The 15,715-nt window shown below is 40.6% G+C and overlaps 1 pseudogene; it reads left to right on the top strand.

The window, feature by feature from the left end:
- The first annotated feature begins 12,719 nt into the window (after positions 1-12,719).
- On the top strand, positions 12,720-13,474 carry LOC116758998 (annotated as a pseudogene).
- The last annotated feature ends 2,241 nt before the right edge of the window (positions 13,475-15,715 follow it).

The raw sequence follows: 15,715 nt of genomic DNA on the forward strand, positions 1-15,715 counted from the left end.
TAGTAAGACTAACACATTTGGACCTTAGACTCAGACCTCTGATATGAGAGAGTCGCAAGAAAATGTTTCTTTTAAGAAAAGCACTATGAGAACTATGGCTGACGGAGAATGTTTTACTCCAGACAAATATCAATTCTATCATTTTATTCAGCTTAGATTGAGCTTCAATGCCCAGCTCAAAACCTGTGTGCTCTGTGATGCTTCAGAGGTCATCCAAGACAGAGTTAACTTCTGCACACTTGTTTGTATCCCCCATTTGAGACTTATATACTGTCTTGACCATTATTTTTATGTGCATCTAGTTTTTCTCTCAGTCTAGACTATAAATTCCTGGGGAACAAGTTTTGTTTCCTATACTTTTATGTCTTTCACAATGTTGGTTATATAGAGCCGCTCAATAATCAGTAGCTGTTGGTTGGTTCATAGGAGAGTAGATTACTCTTGACCAATGTTGGTAGAAAAAGTGCTATAGCCTGACTTTTTTTTTTTTAAGATAACCAAATTCATTGGCAAATGATACATTTATTTCTCTGAATGATCTTGAAGTAATGCATGCAGTCTCCTGTACAGCGTTTTTTAACTATCCACAGCCATTACTGCTGTTTTCTTTATCCTGCACTATGCTTAAAATTGGAGCTGTATTTATTTAGCAGAGAGCTTATGAAACTACTCTTGAATTTGCAATGTAGTATTTAAATTTGATTCATCTAATGAAGAGCAGGATGTGCACAGGGAGAACAAATCTAATTCCATATAATAACATGCATTTTACATTTGGTTGAATGAAACATTTATTAAAGCCACATGCCTTGTTTCTCATGGCAGCTGGTTAGAATCTTAAAAGTCTAATACATTAGAGAATTAGAGTAGACCCTAACAGGATATGTGGATTATTTCCTATTTTAAGGATAGCCTGTCTCCCTGTCATGAAAATTAAGGTTTTGTAAAGAGTATATATCCTCCATAACACATATCTTAGTACTTTGCTCATAGGAGTTTATTAAAAATTCCTTAACTGAGTCATTAGGGTAAGCTGTGAGCTAACACATGGACAGCATAAGGGACCACTTTATCCTTTGTGATCGTGAACCCTCTTCCAGGTCCAAGTACATTTTAGGGTGACTCTATTATAAAAGTCCTAAATAAGGCAAGAATATTATGGCATAAAAGGATAAAACTCTTGGTGTTTTTCAACCAGTGATTCTCAAACGTTATATACAAATTACCAGAGGATTTTGTTAAAATGCAGATTTTGATTCTGTGGGTCTGGGGTGAGGCCTGAGATTCTTTATGTCTAATAAGTTCCCAGGTGATGCTACTGGTGTTGGTCTGGGATTGCACTGTGATAATTATTGCCTTAGAGAATCTGGGACTTTCAGACCCCTCAGTGCTGCTGCCCTAGAATCTACCCTCTTCCTGAAACTCTTTTCTTTTTCTCTTCTTCATGTTCTAGCCGATAGGGCCATTATAACTTCCCCCTACCAGTGATCCCTGTTATTTCACCAACACGAAATAGAACTCAGCCCCCTTCCTTTTTAAAAAAAAAAATTTATTTATTTATTTAGTTTTGGCTGCGTTGGGTCTTTATTGTGGTGCACGGGCTTCTCGTTGCAGTGGCTTCTGTTGTTGCAGAGCACGGACTCCAGGTGCGTGGGCTTCAGTAGTTGTGGCACACGGGTTTAGTTGCTCCGCGGCATGTGGGGTCTTCCCGGACCAGGGCTCGAATCCATGTCCCCTGCATTGGCAGGCGGATTCTTAACCACTGTGCCACCGGGGAAGCCCAGCCCCCTTCCTTTTCAATAATGAGCTTTTTGTGATGGAAAAAATGGAGCAGGATTAGGAAGTGAAGTATCAGATGCTCCCCAGACATGAATTCACTGCATTTGAGATTATTCAAAAAAACAGTTGGATCTTTTACATCATAGACAAGGATTTACCTATAACCCATAGTAGAATTTAATTGCAGTTACTGGGATGAAACATCAAGCTGAAATTTTGTCCAACAATATGGCTTTTTTCATATGGAAAATTGGAATCCTTGTAGGATAGTAACCAGAGGACTATTTATCTGCTGGTTTTCATTTGGAAAATAACTCTGACCATACTACAATAACATACAAATGGAAAGCCTCCTTGATGCCCTTTAAAATTCTGCCTCCAAATATAAATCTCAAATATGTTTTAATGTGAGATAGTGAAGAAAAACCAAAAGAGTGAAGGAACAGCACTAAACAGTCTTCAGCTAAATAAATACTTTCTTGCATGGATACAAGTTTAATTTTAAGCCTCCCTATGAGCTACCCCGGTTACCTAGGACCTAGAAAACTTTGTGAGTAGTTTCCACTGTGATCCTTCTTTTGTTTTTACTAAGGAAAGAAATTGAAAGCTAAGGGTGCTCTTGCACTGACATAAGGAAACACCTGAATAAGAACTGGGACTCTCCTCTAGAAAACTCCCCTCACCTGGCCTCGTACTTCTTTGGTTTCCACTGGTACTCTAGAACTACTTGGGGGCATATTGCCATATTGAATAGAGTACCCAGAAGATATTAGTTAGTAAAATGAAATCCTTCTACTTTGCCATTTCCAAACACAGGACTTGCACCTGGCACAAAATAGGCTTGATACGCATTTGCCACAGGTGGAGACACATCATATACAAGTTCAAGATCTTTCTACTTGCAGGCCTGTACAGGGCCAGGACTGAGCATGACTGTGCCTGTGGCACTGGTACATGCTGCACTTCCTCCTCTAACCTCTTCCTCTCACCTCCTCCTGCTCATGCAGCCACTCACATCCTTTCCCCCTTCAGATAGCCATCGTCCAAGCTAAAAGTAACCTAGTTGCGGTGAGCGGGGGCTGCTCTTCGTTGCGGTGCGCGGGCTTCTCATTGCGGTGGCTTCTCTTGTTGCGGAGCACAGGCTCTAGGCGTGCAGGCTTCCGTAGTTGCGGCACGTGGGCTCAGTAGTTGTGGCTCACGGGCTCTAGAGCACAGGCTCAGTAGTTGCGGCGCACGGGCTTAGTTGCTTCGCGGCATGTGGGATCTTCCCGGACCAGGGATGGAAACCGCGTCCCCTGCATTGGCAGGCGGATTCTTAACCACTGTGCCACCAGGGAAGTCCTAACAATACCCTCTTTTAATAGTTGGCAGTCTTAGGTTCAGAAATTAAATTATTTATCCAAGAACAGCAACTAATAAATTGAGTTAAAATCAAATATAAATTCATTTAAATCTAAGCCCTACCAGAAGAACTTGGCAGTCCACTTCTGGTGGGATACAAACCCCAGGGCTAGACATTAGCACTTTTGCCCAACATGGTGCCTGTGTTAGCTCTCCGCAAGATGCTGGTCTGGGTTCTGTTACTGAGACAGTTTTCAGGAGCACACACCCAAAGAGGTCACATTCACATTTCTGCTGGTGTCAGTGCAAGGTGGACACTGCTCTCGTGGGTGGCATCTCTCAGACTCACCTCACACCATTTCTCAAGTAAGGGAGAGGCACATTTCATTTCCCCAGAGGTTTTTGAAGGAATTGAGTTTGTTGGAGAGCCGAGTTTCCCAAGTTCCAGCTTTGAATATTATGTTCACTGTCTCTCCTATTCTGGCCTCTGCAGTTTGAGCAAATGTATTTTTGAAAGGTATTAATCTAATTATCTGTCCATGTATATTGATCTCTTTATCCATCTGTTTACTTCCTATACCCCTGTACTGAAAATAATAGTCTCATACACAGAATTATTTGGGTCACATTTAGGTTTTTGCATTTAATTTAGACCAATTTTAAAAGAGACATTTTAAAAAAACGGCCATGATGTTTAGACTTTCAGAAATTTCCTCATTTAAAGAAACATTGGTGGGACTTCCCTGGTGGTGCAGTGGTTAGGAATCCGCCTGCCAGTGCAGGGGACACGGGTTCGGTCCCTGGTCCAGGAAGATCCCACATGCCGCAGAGCCACTAAGCCCGTGCACCACAACTACTGAGGCTGCACTCTAGAGCCCGCGAGCCACAACTACTGAGCCCGTGTGCCACAACTAGAGAAAGACTGCGCGCAGCAACGAAGACCCAACACAGCCAAAAATAAATAAATAAAATAAATAAATTTATTAAAAAAAAAGACTCCATGCTCCCAATGCAGGGGAGCTGGGTTCGATCCCTGGTCAGGGAAATAGATCCCACCTGCATGCAGCCACTAAGAGTTTGCATGCCACTACTAAGGAGCCCATGTGCCGCAACTAAGGAGCCCTGGAGCCACAACTAAGACCTGGTGCAACCAAATAAACAAATATTTTTTAAAAAATGAAACATTGGGTTTCCCTGGTGGCGCAGTGGTTGAGAGTCCGCCTGCCGATGCAGAGGACACGGGTTCGTGCCCCGGTCGGGGAAGATCCCACATGCCGCGGAGCGGCTGGGCCTGTGAGCCATGGCCACTGAGCCTGTGCATCCGGAGCCTGTGCTCCGCAGCAGGAGAGGCCACAACAGTGAGAGGCCCGCGTACCGCAAAAAAATTAAAAAAAAAAAAAATGAAACATTGGTTAATTAATTTTAGGGACTTCCCTCGTGGTCCAGTGGTTACGAATCTGACTTCCAATGCAGGGGACGCGGGTTCAATCCCTGGTCAGGGAACTAAGATCCCACAGGCTGCGGGGCAACTAAGCCTGCATGGTGCAACTACTGAGCCCGCAACTAAGCCCATGCGCTGCAACTAGAGAGAAGCCCACTCGCCACAACTAAGATCCTGCCTGCTGCAACTAAGACCTGACACAGCCAAATAAATATATAAATATTTGTAATTAAAAAAATTAATTTTAAAAAGAGAAGAGTAAAGGGAGATTTGATGCCTGGTCTCAAATGTTTGAAGAACTGTTTAACACAGGAAGGATTAGACAATTTATTTGCTTTCAAAACTGTTATCAATTGCTGACATATTTCAGGTCAAAATGACCTTTTAACATAAGCTGTCCAGCGTCAAACCATTTGCCTGTGTAGGAAATCATAAATTGTCACCAAGCAGAGATGAAAGAACTGTGAATCAAGGATATTTAAGTATGTCTTCATTGATTGAAAGGTTGACCTTACTGACATTAGAGGTCCCTTCTAAATCTTAAGGTACAATTTGAGAAAATGAAAATACTAACTTTAAAAGATACATACACCCCTATGTTCATAGCAGCACTATTTACAATAGTCAAAGATATGGAAACAACCTAAATGTCCATAGACAGATGAATGGATAAAGAAGATGTGGTACATAAATACAATGGAATATTACTCAGCCATAAAAAAGAACGAATAATGCCATATGCAGCAACACGGATGGACCTAGAGATTAATACTAAGTGAAGTAAGCCAGACAGAGAAAGACAGATATCACTTATATGTGGAATCTTAAAAAAAAAATGATACAAATGAACTTATTTACAAAACAGAAACAGACTCACAGACTTAGAAAACAAACTTATGATTACCAAAGGAGAAAGGTGGGGAAGAGGGATAAATTAGGAGTTTGGGATTAACATATACACACTACAATATATAAAATAGATAATCAACAAGGACTTACTGTATAGCACAGGGAACTGTATTCAATATAGTGTAATAACCTAAATGACTAAAGAACCTGAAAAAGAATAGATATATGTATATATATATAACTGAATCACTTTGCTGCACACCTGAAACTAACACAACATTGTAAATCAACTATACTCCAATATAAAATAAGAATTAAAGAGAGGAATAAAGGAGGGAAGGAGGAGGGAATAAAATAGTGATTTAATTGCCAAACACTTGGTGAACAACTGGTTTAAAAGAATAAAAGTTATGTCATTACATTAAAATACCTCTTTATATGAAAAATATTCAGCTATATATAGAGGGATGAAAAAGTCAAAAAATTTAAATACCAAGTAAGAAACATAACAAACACCATTGTGTTGTAAAAATAATAATAATAATAAAAGATACAATTTTATCCCAAATAGAACATGAGATTTAAAAATAAATCTAGGGGAGGGGCTTCCCTGGTGGCACAGTGGTGAGAGTCCGGCTGCCAATGCAGGGGACACGGGTTCGTGCCCCGGTCCGGGAAGATCCCACATGCCGTGGAGCAGCTGGGCCCATGAGCCATGGCCGCTGAGCCTGCGCGTCCGAAGCCTGTGCTCTGCAACAGGAGAGGCCACAACAGTGAGAGGCCTGCGTACCGCAAAAAATAAAAAATAAATAAATCTAAGGGAGTTCCCTGGTGGTCCAGTGATTAGAACTCAGTGCTTTCACTGCCAGGGCCCATGTTCAAACCCTGGTCAGGGAACTAAGATCCCCACAAGCCTTGCAGCATGGCCAAAAAATAAATAAAAGATTTAAAAAAATAAAAATAAATCTAATCCATGGAGATGATTTCTGGAATAATGATATGTGGAGCCTTTCCTAGTGAAACCACTCTAACAGGTAAAAATTACTTTTAAGAAACCAACTATTTTAAAGTCTCCGGAAATGTGTTAAGGGCATACAGCAAATGAAGAAACATTGATCCAAGAAAATCTAAATCTTTCTAAGAGAGCAGGGAGAGTCTTTAGCACTTGAGGTACCACCTACTTCCTTCCCCCTCCTCCCTGGCCCAGCTCAGTGAGATGAAGCTCTACTCTGGGCAGATCCAGACAAAAACATAAGGCTTTCTCTCCCACCTCCCAGCTATCAGCTACGGTATCTTTCTGTGAAGGACAAGGCACCAGCATTTCTCATTTTCTCCCAAATACACGTTGAAGAAGCTTAATTCTTGGCAAAAGTGGCTGAGAGATCTGGGTCTTTCTTCTCTACCTAGTACCCACTCATAGGGTGAAAACTCTACCCCCAGGCACAATAGACCAAGAACACTGGGGCTCCAACAGTCTTCACCCCAGCTCAAATAAAGTGCAGATGATTTATGCCAGGAGAGAAAAGCCAGGAAGACCAGAGACTATTGCCCCACCCAGTACCCTGCTTATAGATCATGCTTGTCACTCCAAGAGAAGCTGGCACTGTCACTCTGAGAAAAGCTCCAGAGTAGTGGTACAGAGGCAAGCTACAAGAATAGAGAGCTCCAGGGAGTTCCCTGGCGGTCCAGTGCTTAGGACTCCATGCTTTCGCTGCCAAGGGTGCGGGTCAATCCCTGGTCAGGGATCTAGTTCCTACAAGCCACATGGCATGGCCAAAAGTTAAAAAAAAAAAAAGAATGGAGAGCTCCAAAGGGATCTGATCTTATTTGGAATAGAATGTGAGGAAGTTCAAGCCTAAGAGTGCTCCCCAAAATAAAGGAAAGTTTGGTGGTAAGCACTGAAGAGGAGGCTGGCAGATTCAGTAGAGCAAAAAGTTAAATTATAAACCAGCTGCAAGTTTACCAAAAAGAACCAAAGAATGAGACTGCTAAGAAGAGCCTACTGGGATAAGAGCAAAACCCAAAGACTGGCCTTAAAGACTACTTCTGCAGTGACCTGAATTTAGTTGAATCGGAATGTGGCAAAATGTATGCTCCAGGGCATTGCTAAAGACAGTAGAGCAATTTGCCTGCAATTATTGAAGACTAACAGCTGGGTGTGATACCAAAAGTGACAGACAACTTAAAAAAGATCAGAAAAAGAGAGGTGACTATGTATGCCTAAGGCTGTACCCCCTGATGAGCAACTTCAGAGGGTGCACATAGCCAAGGAAAATAGATTTTAGTAAAATAGCCCTGCCAAGTTATTGAGAAAAATAAGCAAAACACAACAGTCCTTTCGGGGTGAGGGAGGGGCGATTAACACTGGAGTTACTACAGTATATTATCTAAAATGTCAAATTTTTAAAAAATTACCAGTTATGCAAAGAAACAGGAAAGTGTGACCATACACATGGAAAAAAAAAATCAGGCAACAGAAATTGCCTATGAGAGGGGCCAAATATTGGATTTAGCAGGCAAAAATCAAATCAACTATTTGAAGAAAAGTATGATCACACTGTCTAATCAAATGGAGAATATCAATAAGGAAATGGAAATCATAAAAAAAAAACCCAAACACTTCCACCAGACATTTAAATAATTAATACCATTCCTCACACTCTTCCAAAAAATAGAAGAGAGGGGAACACTTCCATACTCATTTTATGAGGCCAGCTTTACCCTCATATACAAAAACTAGGCAAGGACACTGCAGGAAAATGAAATTACAGGCAAATATTCATGATGAACATAGATGAAAAATCCTCAACAAAAATTAGAAAACTGAATTCAACAATGCATTAAAAGGATCATACACCATGATCCAGTGGGATTTATTCCAGGGGTGCAAGGATGGTTCAACATCCTCAAGTCAATCAATGTGATACACCACATTAATAAAATGGAGGATAGGGACTTCCCTGGCAGTCCAGCAGTTGAGACTTTGCCTTCCAATGCAGGGGGTGTGGGTTCGATCCCTGGTCAAGGAGCTACGATCCCACATGTCTCGTGGCCAAAAACCAAAACATAAAGCAAAAGCAATATTGTAACAAATTGAATAAAGAGTTTAAAAATGGTCCACATCAAAACAAATCTTTAAAAATAAATAAATAAATAAAATGGGATAAAAATCATATGATCATCTCAACAGATGCAGAAAAACCATTTGGCAAATTCAATATCCAATTCATGATAAAAACTCTCAACAGGGATTTCCATGGTGGCACAGTGGTTAAGAATCCGCCTGCCAATGCAGGGGACATGGGTTCAAGCCCTGGTCCGGAAAGGTCCCACATGCTGCAGAGCAACTAAGCCTGTGTGCCACAACTACTGAGCCTGTGCTCTAGAGCCCGCGCACCACAACTACTGAAGCCCACGCGCCTAAAGCCCGTGCTCCACAACAAAAGAAGCCACTGCAATGAGAAGCCTGCACACCGCAACAAAGAGTAGCCCCCGCTCGCCGCAGCTAGAGAAAGCCCACGTGCAGCAACGAAGGCCCAATGCAGCCAAAAATAAATTAATTAATTAAAAAAAAAACAAAGTGGGTACAGAGGGACCATTACTCAGTGTAATAAAGAACATATATGACAAGCCCACAGCTAACATCAAATTGAATGGTGAAAAGCTTTCAGGAACAAGAAGATACCCACTCTTGGCACTTTTATTTGACATAGTACTAGAAGTCCTAGCCAGAGCAACTGGTCAAGAAAAGGAAATAAAAAGCAATCCGTATCAAAAAGGAAGAAGTAAAACTGTCACTATTTGCAAATGACATGATATTATATATAGAAAACCCTAAAGATTCCACCAAAAAACCTGTTAGAACTAATAAATTGCAGGATACAAAATCAAGATACAAAAATTTCTATACACTGACAACAAACTATCAGAAAGAGAAAGTAAGAAAATAATCCCATTTAAAATTGCATCAGGGCTTCCCTGGTGGCACAGTGGTTGAGAATCTGCCTGCCAATGCAGGGGATACGGGTTTAAGCCCTGGTCTGGGAAGATCCCACATGCCGCAGAGCAACTAGGCCTGTGAGCTACAACTACTGAGCCTGCACGTCTGGAGCCTGTGCTCCACAGCAAGAGAGGCTGCGATAGTGAGAGTCCCACACACCGCAATGAAGAGTGGCCCCCGCTTGCCGCAACTAGAGAAAGCCCTCGCACAGAAACGAAGACCCAACACAGCCAAAAATAAATTAATTAATTTTAAAAAATAAAATAAAATTGCATCAAAAAGAATAAAATATCTAGGCATAAATTTAACCAAGGAGGTGAAAGACCTGTACACCAAAAACATACTACACAAAGCAATCTACAGATTCAATGCAATCCCAATTAAAATTCCAATGGCATTTTTCACAGAAATAGAACAATCCTTAAAATTGTATGGAACCACAAAAGACCCCAAATAGCCAAAGGAATCATGAGAAAGAAGAACAACACTGGAGGCATCCTGCTCTCTGATTTGAAACTATATTACAAATCTATAGTAATCAAAACAGTATGGTTAGCATAAAAACAGACACATAGAACAAGGGAACAGAATAGAGAGCCCAGAAATAAACCCACACATATATGGTCAATCAACTTACAACAAAGAAGTCAAGAATGTACAATCGGTAATGGACAGTCTCTTCAATAAATGGTGTTGGGAAAACTGACCAGCTACATGCAAAAGAATGAAACTGGACCAGTATCTTATACCATATACAAAAATTACCATACACAAAAATTAACTCAAAACAGATTAAGGATCTGAATGTAAGACCTGAGACCATAGAATTCCTAGAAGAAAGCATAAGCAGTCAGCTCCTTGACATCAGTCTTGGTGATGATTTTTTTAATCTGACACCAAAAGCAAAGGCAATAAAAGCAAAAATAAACAAGTGGGACTACCTCAAACTAAAGAGCTTCTGCACAGGAAAGGAAACCTTCAACAAAATGAAAAGGCAGGCTGCTGAATGGGAGAAAATATTTGCAAGTCATATATCTGATAAGGTGTTAATATCCAAAATGTATAAAGAATTCATACAACTCAATAGCAAAAAACAAACAAAAGCTCCAAACAATCTGATTAAAAAATGGACAGAAGATCTAAGTAGACATTTTTCCAAAGATGGCCATACAGGTGGCCAACAGGTACATGAAAATGTGCTCAACATCCAACATCACTAATCATCAGGGAAATGCAAGCAAAACTAAAATAAAATATCACCTCACACCTGTTAGAATGGCTATCATCAAAAAGACAAGAAATAACAGGTACTGGGGGAATCCTTATACACTGTTGGTGGGAACGTAAATTGGTGCAGCCACTATGGAAAACAGTATGGAAGTTCCTCTAAAAACTGAAACTAGAACTACCATATGACCCAGCAATTCCACTTTTAGTATTTATCGAAAGAAACTGAAAACACTAACTCAAAAAGATACATGCACCCTCATGTTCATTGCAGCATTATTTATAATAGCCAAGATATGGAAACATCTAAGTTCCCACTGATGGATGAATGGATAAAGAACATGTGATGTAAATATTATTCAGTCATAAAAAAATAATGAAATCTTGCTATTTGTGACAACACAGATGGAGTCTGAGGGCATTAAGCTAAATGAAGTAAGTCAAACAGAGAAAGACAAATGTTTTATGATCTCACTTATATGTGGAATCTAAACAAAACACACACACACAAACAAGCTCAAAGAAACAGAGAACAGATGGGTGGTTGCCAGAAATGGAAATGGGGGCCGGACAGAACAGGTAATGGGGGTTGAAAGGCATAGACCCAGGTACCAAATAAATAAGTCACAGGAGGCAATGTGCTGTGTGGGGACTGTAGTTGATAATACTGCATTAGAGATTGGAAAATCGCTAAGAGAGTAAAGCTCAAATTCTCATCACAGAAAAAATTTTTTTAGCTGTTTATGTTGACAGATATTAACTAGACTTACTGTGGTGATCATCTCACAGTATATACAAATATCAAACCGTTATGTTGTATACCTGAAACTAATGTCATATGTCACTTATACCTCAATAAAAACAAAAGTATAACTATGCAAACATGACAGAAATTTACTTATCATTCATTTAAGTCCAAAATTGGGGTTGTTAAAGGAAAAAGAAGAAAAACTGAGAAGCTTCGAGGTAATGAAAAATAAACCAATCAAAAGGGAGACCAGAGGGACTTCCCCAGCGGTCCAATGGTTAGGACTCTGCGCTTCCACTGCCAAGGGCCCAGGTTCGATCCCTGGTTGGGGAACTAAGATCCCACAAACTGTGCGGTGCGGCCAAAAAAAAAGAAAAGGCCTTCCAACTGCAGTTTGTACAACGAACAGCCCTGTCACGACTCTTTGACTTCCTGAGGCCCAGCTGTTCCATGTTTCCTTGGTTCTGAGGCACACATAACCTTACCCAAAAAATCTTCCTAACCACATGAGGCCTACCCAAATATCTACAGAAATACAATATAATAGCTTATTCAGTCTCCGCCCAAGAAACCATTACCCTGTGTAAAAACATTGCCTGTCAACAGTTTACTTTGATGTAGAGCAAAGAACAGGACACTGGTTTGATTCTTCACAAATCTTAGCTTGGCCACCAAGCAATATTACCTTCCAACTCCACCATCCTGAGAAATTTCTTACTTTCCCACCATGTCAAACCTTTGGAATTAATACTGCAAATCAACAAACGAATTTTTAGAATTAGACATATAGAACAATGAGATATAATTGAGAAGCCAGTACTTCACCTTTTTGGTCAAATGAATTCTGACAGGGTGCCAAGATAATTCAATGGAGAAAGAATCGTCTTTCAACATATGGTGCTAGGACAACTGGACTGCCACTGGCAAGAGAATGAAAGTAGACTCCTTCCTCACACCATATACAGAAATTAACTTTAAGGATCATAAACCTAATTGTAAGAGTTAAAACCATAAGACTCAAAAGAAAACAAACCTGAAAATACCTTCATGACCTTGGATTAGGCAATAATTTTTAGATACGACACCAAAAGCACAAGTAACAAAAGAAAAACATAAATTGGACTTCATCAAAATTAAGACTTTTTATGCTTTAACAGACACCATCAAGAAAACATAAGGACAACCCACCAAATGGGAGAAATATTTGCAAATCCTGTATCTGAAGGACTTATATCCAGACTGTATAAAAAATTCTTATAACTCAATAATTTAAAAAACATGAATAACCCAATTTAAAAATGGGCAGCTCTTTCCCAGCTGGAACCACGGAGGGTGCAGAAGAGAAGAAGAAGAAGGCTCCTGCTGTGCCAGAAACCCTTAAGAAAAAGCAAAAGAATTTTGCAGAGCTTAAGATCAAGTGCCTGAGAAAGAAGTTTGCCCAAAGATGCTTCGAAAGGCAAGGAGGAAGCTTATCTATGAAGAAGCTAATCACTATTACAAGGAATACAGGCGGATGTACAGAACAGAAATTCAAATGTCTAGGATGGCAAGAAAAGCCGGCAACTTCTATGTACCTGCGGAACCCAAGTTGGCATTTGTCATCAGGATCAGAGGTGTCAATGGTGTGAGCCCAAAGGTTCGAAAAGTGTTGCAGCTTCTTAGCCTCCATCAGATCTTCAGTGGCACCTTTGTGAAGCTCAATGGCATCGTTATGAATTCTCAGAATGTTAATGAACATGCTGAGAATTGTGGAGCCGTACATTGCGGGGGGGCACCCAAACCTGAAGTCAGTAAGTGAACTGACCTACAAGCGTGGTTATGGCAAACTCAACAGAAGCGAAGTGCCCTGATAGATGACACCTTGGTGGCTCCATCTCTTGGCAAGTATGGCACCATCTGCAGGAAAGATCTGATTCATGAGATCTGTACCACTGGAAAATATTTCAAAGAAGCAGACAACTTGCTGTGGTCCTTTAAATTGTCTTCTCCACGAAGCAGAATGAAGAAAAAGACTGCCCATTTGGTAGAAGGTGGAGATGCTGGCAACAGGGAAGACCAGATCAACAGGCTTATTAGAAGGATGAACTAAGGTATCTGCCATGATTATTTTTGTAATCTGGTCAGTTAATAAACAGTGACTGCTTTCAAATTGGAAAATAAAAATAAATTAAAATGGGCAAAGGATCTGAATAGACCTTTCTCCAAAAACTGGCTAATAACCTCATGAAAACGTGCTCGGTGTCATTATCCGTCAGGGAAACGCCAGTCAAACCGCAGTGAAATGGCACTTCACATCCCGTCAAAAAGTAGATAATCACAGGGGCTTCCCTGGTGGCGCAGTGGTTGAGAGTCCACCTGCCGATGCAGGGGACGCGGGTTCGTGCCCCGGTCCAGGAAGATCCCACATGCCGCGGAGCGGCTGGGCCCGTGAGCCATGGCCGCTGAGCCTGCGCGTCCAGAGCCTGTGCTCCGCAACGGGAGAGGCCACAGCAGTGCGAGGCCCGCGTACCGAAAAAAAAAAAAAAAAAAGTAGATAATCACAAGTGTAGTGGAGAAAATGGAACCCACCTACATTGCAGGTGGCAATGTAGAATGTTGCGTCTGCTGTGGAAACACTCTGGCAGTTCTTCAAAAGGTTAAATGTAGAGTTACCATAGGATGCAGCAATTCTAATCCTAAGAATATACCTGAGAGAAATAAAAACATACGTCCACACAAAAACCTGTACACAGATGCTTATGGCAGCATTATTCATAATAGCCAAAAAATGGAAACAACCCAAATGTCCATCAGCAGATGAATGGATAAATAAAATGTGGTATATCCACGTAATGTAATATTAATTGACAATGAAAAGGAATGAACTTTTCCTATATAGCACTGATACATACTATAAACTGGAGGAACCTTGAAAACATTATGTTAAGTGAAAAGAGCCAGTCACAAAAGGCCACATATTGTATAATTTCATTTACATAAAATATCCAGAATGGGCAAATCTAGAAAGATAGGAAAGAGACTAGTGATTGACCGGGGAATTCCCTGGCGGTCCAGTGGTTAGGACTCTGTGCTTTCACTGCCAGGGCCCGGGTTTCATCCCTGGTTGGGGAACTAAGATCCCGCAAACCACACGGCGTGGCCAAACAACAACAACAAAAAAGATTAGTGATTGACTAGGGGTGGGAGGTGGGGGGAAAATGGAAAGCGACTACTAGTGGGTGTGAAATTTCCTTTTGGGGTTGATGAAAATGAAGAATTGATTGTGATAATGGTTGCACAACCCTGTGAATACACTAAAGCCCATTGAATTGTATACTTTAAATGAGTGAATGATATTTCTATAAAGCTGTTAAAAAAGAAAAGTACACCACATGAGAATGTTTAAACAGTGGAAAGATATTACTTAATTTTTAAACGGTATTCCGCTTTACTCAAATGTGAAGAATGGGTGTTTTGCCAGGATTTCCGTTTTTTGATGTTGAAGTTGCCTTTACTAGGATGGAGTCAGATCCTCTTTGTGTTCATCTGAGAGCACTCAGGGCTTGGTCCCAAGTTCTCTGCTTTGTTACTTTAGTGTGATTCTTTTTTTTTTTTTTTAACATCTTTATTGCAGTATAATTGCTTTACAATGGTGTGTTAGTTTCTGTTTTATAACAAAGTGAATCAGTTATACATATACATATGTTCCCATATCTCTTCCCTCTTGCGTCTCCCTCCCTCCCACCCTCGCTATCCCACCCCTCTAGGTGGTCACAAAGCACCGAGCTGATCTCCCTGTGCTATGCAGCTGCTTCCCACTAGCTATCTATTTTACGTTTGGTAGTGTATATATGTCCATGCCTCTCTCTTGCCCTGTCACAGCTTACCCTTCCCCCTCCCCATATCCTCAAGTCCATTCTCTAGTAGGTCTGTGTCTTTATTCCCGTCTTACCCCTAGGTTCTTCATGACCTTTTTTTTTTTTTTCTTAGGAGAACAGTATGGAGGTTCCTTAAAAAACTAAAAATAGAACTACCATATGACCCAGCAATCCCATTACTGGGCATATATCCTGAGAAAACCATAATTCAAAAAGATTCATGTACCAAAATGTTCATTGTGGCTCTATTTACAATAGCCAGGACACGGAAGCAACCTAAGTGCCCATCATCAGATGAATGGATAAAGAAGATGTGGCACATATATACAATGGAATATTACTCAGCCATAAAAAGAAACAAAATTGAGTTATTTGTAGTGAGGTGGATGGACCTAGAGTCTGTCATACAGAGTGAAATAAGTCAGAAAGACAAAAACAAATACCGTATGCTAACACATATATATGGAATCTAG

This window comes from Phocoena sinus, chromosome 9 (assembly GCF_008692025.1).
Source record: "Phocoena sinus isolate mPhoSin1 chromosome 9, mPhoSin1.pri, whole genome shotgun sequence".
NCBI classification, from domain to species: Eukaryota; Metazoa; Chordata; class Mammalia; order Artiodactyla; family Phocoenidae; genus Phocoena; species Phocoena sinus.